Source organism: Bison bison, unplaced genomic scaffold (genome assembly GCF_000754665.1).
Source record: "Bison bison bison isolate TAMUID 2011002044 unplaced genomic scaffold, Bison_UMD1.0 scf7180017864494, whole genome shotgun sequence".
Lineage (NCBI taxonomy): Eukaryota > Metazoa > Chordata > Mammalia > Artiodactyla > Bovidae > Bison > Bison bison.
Window position 1 is genome coordinate 276,930 of NW_011495053.1, and position 6,576 is coordinate 283,505.

The following is a 6,576-nucleotide window of genomic DNA, read 5'->3' on the forward strand; positions in this document are numbered from 1 at the left end:
ATAATAGGGATTATGGTGAAACAGAAGAAAAAGGACCTGAAGAATGGTGTGATTTAATCCTGGTTAAGCTTTCAAGTGAGCCTCTGGCATCTCAGCCCCCAGAGACCTGTCTGGACACAGGTGCCAGCATGATGTGATTTTCTGGGGGCTCTTTGAGTCCTAAGATGCATCCTGTCCAGTAACCCACTGTTACCAAGGTAATTTGACAGGATGCCCTCGTCATTTCAGGTTTCGTGAGCACTGGCATGTCCCCAAAGGGCTATCTGGGCAGAGTCTGGGTAAGTAGGACTTGGCTGAGCGTGTGTGCCTTGAAATAGCTACAGAGATAAGCCCGGGAACATACTAACAATCGTCACCAATGACGAAAGTAGCAATACTGTGCAGACAGTGTTTGGGAAGCACTTATTTTTCTATTTCTTTTGAAATTTATTTCATCTAAGAAAGGTAGAAATTAGGTAGGGATTTAGCCTGTTATATGTACTTCCCAATAACAACTTATATTCATAAGAGTGTCCTCTGGGGGGAAGTCAATCCTGTCTCTAAGGTGGCACCAAATCTGAGTTTTTACGCCCTTATTGGTTTGAAAAAAGCATATCCAAATAGCAAAGGAGAAAAATAAACTACACAATTAGCAATCTTTGTCTGTTTTCTTCTGAAGCATAATAGCTGTATATTAAAACCATCCATCTTCTGCTGTGTTAGAGTCCTAACAATAATACATCCATAAGAATGCCTGCTCAAATGATATTGAACCTGTCGCTGGAATCCTACTTCTTGGCAAAGTTGGTATTGTGTTTATTTGGTTCACACTTTAAAAATATGTATCAGAAATTAGTAAACTTGGATTTCATGACTTTGTAAGAGGACTTCCAGTCCTCGTGGCCATCAAGGAAATAAAACTCCATCAGAGCCATTCATGATTCACCCAGTGATCTTGATGCTTCGGGTACCATTGCAGTCAATTGCAGGAAAAGGCGCAGTCCTGCTTCTACTATATTTTTTATCATTGTTGTGGGGTACTCGAGCAGTTGGACACCAGGCTGACTCCTGACCTGTTTGCATTTCCTGTGAAAATGTGCAGGAATTACTTCCTGAAAATTGTTTCCTGTGCATTCATTATTGAGCTCTTCCCCCCCGCCTCCCAATATAACCAATGTGTCCAAAGTAAGACTTCAAACACATGCTGTGATTGTCCTTATTTTTTATTCAGTTTCTTCTTTCCCAGCCCCTTATTAGCACCTGACTTCTGTTCTAGCGATGCCTCTATTTAGGAGTGAAATACAGGAAAACATTGAGGAGACATTTTTGTCCTCAGTTCTCCAATTCTGTCTCCATACAAGTCATAAAGCAATTTTCTTTCTTATCTAAACAGCATCCACATAGCTCTGATATAGGGATTCATCTTTTAAAGTTTTTGTACCCATTCCGTCAAGTATTATCCAACAGCATTTTATTACGATTACTGTCAAAACTGGCAATGGAACCTATTCACAAAGTTATATCAACTCCAGAGTCAAGAACCTCTTCTGTTCCTACTTTTGCTACTACTGGTAAAACTAAGCAGTTAGGCTGTTCCCTAAGAAACTTGGAAAGGAACCCTCAGGTCCAGACAGGATCTGAGACAGCCAGATGGATCTTCACCTGCCCCAGCAGTGACAGGCATCTACCTGGACACACAGCGGCCTTCAGAGTGCGCCCTTTAAGGCAGCGAGAGCTAAACCCCCATGGAGGGTCGATGCACCTGGAGAGAAGTGGCAGCAGCGTCTCTGCTCACACTACTAAGCAGGACACTCTGACCTCAGCCTGGTGCCATCCCAGGAGCAGGGGCACCATCTTCTTCTTCCACCCATCCTGCCCTGGGCACCATTCAGCTTGTCCCATCTGTGGGTCCAGATTCCTATTTACGAGCAGGAGTTAGAACAGCCCTTCACTGCTGTGGTTGCTCCAGGGAATCATCACAAGAGGTCTAGACTATAGTTAGAAGAAGTGCCTCCACATGTAGATATGTCTGCAGATCAATAGGGCTTCCCATGCACAGACAAGGTTGAAAGACCAGCTTTCTCATCTGTCACGTCAACATCTCAGCCAGGTCCTGACCCAGCCCTGGCAGTCTCCAAACACACGGCTCCCTGTCTTCCCAGCCTGGCACACCTGTTCCCTAGAACCCCCCAGAGATGTTGTTAGATGCTTTCTTCCTTTCAAGAAGGAAGGACGAGCCTACTGAAATAACATTAACTTTGAAGTTGATTGCCTACCAGGTTTACAGAGCAATACAGATGGGATGAGAGTGATCTTTCTCTTAGGGGAGACGTATTATTATTATATTACATCCGTGAGTGATATTTGAGATGTCTAAAGGCTGCCGGTCCTCACCTGTGGATGCTGCTTTCAAATAATAAGTAAGAACCAGAATCCTCCCTAATGCCTATAAGAAAGCTTGGCACCTTCAGAAAAGTTACATTAATAATATCTACGAGACCTCTGGGCTGCTATTAAGTTATTGCTTCAGCAGAGTCGATTCATGCTGCTAGAACTGACTCAGCAGAGCAATTTTTATCAATTTTTTTTTAGAGAACTTTTTGAAGCATATTTAGGGCTCAGAACACAGAGAGAGAGAGGTTGTGTGAGGCTTACAGCCACAAAAAAACATTTCCCTTAGGGTAGGAGTTCTTACTCTGAGACATGGGATCCCAGAAGCTCAGAGCATTTGCAAACACCCAGAAATCCCATGCAGACATTCCTGCTTCACTTTCCATGGGTAGATTTCTACAGCATCAACCACTCCCACTGCGGGTGGGTGGGTAAGCAAGGCTGTGAAGGAGTGATTTTTTTTTTTTTTTTTTTGCATCTCTACTGTTGCATTCACAACTTCCACAACCTTGGGCGGATTTCTTAACTCATCCAAAACTCAGTTTTCTCCTGTCTTCTCCTAACTGTGTTGTGAACATTAAATGAAGTAGTGAACTGATGTGCTCAGCATCCAGCCTGGTGTTCAGTCAGTGGCCCACAAGTGTAGGTTTGTGGTGGTTCTCCTTTGCTATTTGCAGGCGGGTCCATAAGTCAGTGGACACTGAGGCTCTGACCCCCAGTGAGTCCAAAGCTGAGGGTCAGATTTTACCTCCTATCACAACTTAAAGTATAGTGTCCTTCTAGTGGTAAGAGATCGTGAACACGTTAAAGTTCCTTTCAGGCCCCAGGAAATCACTGTGCTTTCTGCACACACACAAACCCATAATAAAAGTTAATAATAATAAACGTTCTTCTCAGAAGCAAGAACTCCAGCAATGCTCTCAGGAAGAAAGGTTATCTGCTTTAATACTAGAACACAGGGTTGATAATTAGAGGGACTATGCAAGAGCTATTACATCTTAGGCTGCTTATTGACAATAACAGAGAATGAATTCTAAAAATCTAACTGATGCTGACTGGCCACAGGTGGGGTCCCTCATGTGCACTCCTGATGGCAGGAATGGCCAGAGGTCCACACCTCTCACAAAAGCTGTCCTCCGTCTTTCCTAGTACCAGTTACAGGGTGGCACTTCTGTCAGCACACCTCAGCTCATGATGGTGACCTGTACCAGGCATCGGCCACAGCCCCTGGTACCTCACCCTTGGCTGGGGCATTTCTTACACATGAAGCAAAGATGCACTGAATAGCTATATGAGCCCCCTGGTGCTAGTGGTAAAGGAGCCACCTGCCAGTGCACTAGACAAAAGAGATGTGGGTTCAATCCCTGGGTTGGGAAGATCCCCTGGAGGAGGAAATGGCAACCCACTCCAGTACTTTTGCCTGGAGAATCCCCATGGACAGAGGAGCCTGGTGGGCTACAGTACATGGGGTCGCAAAGAGTCAGACACGACTGAGTACACACAGCATAGAGAAAGAGGCAGGCAAGAGAAAATGACATTTCCAGCAATGCCCGCCCCCCTATTAATGACCACACTTGAAGTGTGTTTGTCTTCTTTAAAGCTTGGAAATGTATGCTTTCACTGAGATAACTTAAAAGAAGAGGAAAATGTGATCACTCCTCTTTTTGCTATTCTTATAGCAAAACTATTCTTATAGTTTCTGCTCTTAGAGCCCTTTATGACAAATCTCTTGAATATTTGATGGGCAGAATCTTTACCTAAGTAACAATGACTGCAGTGTAACAGATTTGCACAACAGAAAAGCAGCTACACAATTGGAGTGAGAATTATTATCCTGTAAAATGTGCTTGCAGATGTGCTGAAGATGAACCACAGGTCGGGACCAGTGCTTGTCAGTGTCCAGCGTTTTGGCCACGAGGTAGTTACTGCCCACGTTCTGACAACGCTAAGGCCACACAGCATGGAGACAGAGCTCCCAGCACATCCTTTCTTTGCAATCTGAGCAGAAATGGGTTTTGCTGAGACTGAGTTCTAAAATTCTGCATGTGAACCCTGATTCATCAGGTCTTTCTGCCCCGTTCCTGCAAATTTCAGAAGGTGTTGATCTGATCAAGGATACTGTCAGTTCGGGGTGGCTCTCCCTTTTACATACCATGTCAGAGACTCAGCTTTGACGTCGACACTCTGAAATGGCCAGAATGACAGAAGCAGTGGCAAACAATGATGGCATCTGCCCAGAGCTCTGCGCTGCTCCTGAGGCCGGTGGTTTTCAGCTGTGGCTGGTCCCACAGGCCTTCTCTCAGGGCCCGCTTGGCTCTGTCTAGGGAGGACTTTTGTGGCTGTGTCTGAGTCGATGCCCCTGGTGTTTGGTGGTTGAGGCCGAAGATGCAGGTAAACAGCAGATGAGATACAGGGCCCGCAGGAACAAAGATCATCCAGCCCCCCAGTCAGCAGTAATGAGACTGGGGAGTGTGGTCACCCTGCCGTTCTTGGGGACTGGAAGTGGTTAGCTCCCATGTGAACCTACAGCTGACATTTGCAGCCTACTGTTCTGAAACTTCCTTATGTTTTGTAATTATGTGGTTGCTTCACACTATTTCAAAAAAATCTGTTATTAGGCACTTGGGTTAATTATTCAAAACTATAGTAAAAAAATGAAAATTTCATGATTTCTGAAGCCAGTTATCAAATAAAAATGGTCTTTGAAAACACAATGGTCCACACAAGTAAAAACATAAACATAAAATAAAAGTGGTTACACAGTATCTTTACTAGACTAAAATAAGCAACAGTGGGAAAACACAGGTACTTAAGAGGGAATAACAAAAATGTGTCACTTAGTCATGTCCGACTCTTTGCTACCCCATGGACTCTAGCCTACCAGGCTCCTCTGTCCATGGATTTTTCAGGCAAGGGTACTGGCGTGGGTTGCCATTTCCTTCTCCAAGAATGGCCCCTGCTATTTGAGCAAGACATTTTCTAGAAAATGATTCAAAAAAGGATATTTTTCTTAGCATTTCCCCGAGATATAACAGTGGGTAGTTCTTACGTTTCTTTTGTAAGATTTAACTTGTGACTCTCCTATTCAGTTTTATAGGAACACAGAAACTATAAAATCTGGAGGAAATGTCTGAAGATATGTGATTGTTCCTGAAAATGGGAGAAAGAATAATGAATAAAGTTCCCTATTCACCCATTCCTGGAGGGAATCTCAAATTTCGTGTGCCCAGCAGGGGTCTGGCTGCTAAGTTGCTTCAGTCATGTCCGACTCTGTGCAACCCCATAGACGGCAGCCCACCAGGCTCCCCCATCCCTGGGATTCTCTAGGCAAGAATACTGGAGTGGGTTGCCATTTCCTTCTCCAATGCATGAAAGTGAAAAGTGAAAGGGAAGTTGCTCAGTTGTGTCCGACCCTCTATGACCCCATGGACTGCAGCCTACCAAGCTCCTCCGCCCATGGGATTTTCCAGGCAAGAGTACTCAAGTGGGTTGCTATTGCCTTCTCCAAAGGTCATCAAAACTTGCTGCTGTTCGGTCCCCCAGCCATGTCTGACTCTTTGTGACCCCATGGACTGCAGCATGCCAGGCTTCCCTGTCCCTCACCATCTCCCAGAATTTGCCCAAATTCGTGTTCATTGCATTGATGATGCCATCCAGCCATCTCATCCTCTGACTCCCTCTTCTCCTTCTGCCCTCAGTCTTTGCCAGCATCACGGACTTTCCCAATGAGTCATCTGTTTGCAACAGATGACCAAAATACTGGAGCTTCAGCCTCAGTCCTTCCAGTGAATATTCAGGGTTGATCTTCCTTAAGATTGACTTGGTCTATCTTTTTGCTATCCATGGGGCTTTCAGGAGTCTTCTCCAGCACCACAGTTAGAAAGCATCTTTTTTTTTTTGGCGTTCTGCCTTCTTTACAGTCCAGCTCTCATAATCATATGTCAAAACTTACAAAATGATAAATTTAAATGTATTATTAATTATGCTTATAGTGTATATAATTGACACTGACAGGTATTTTGCTAGTCCCTTGGATTTCTGTATAAATATGAAGGGTAAACTATATGTGTACAGTCATGTTTAAACATTTCATCAAAAGAAATTAGAGGGAAAAAATCCGCTTTTAGAAAAAATAAAAGTGCTTTGAAATTATATAAGAATTAATGTGATTCATAGAGGTCTTGAGTTGATAATCAATTTAGAAAT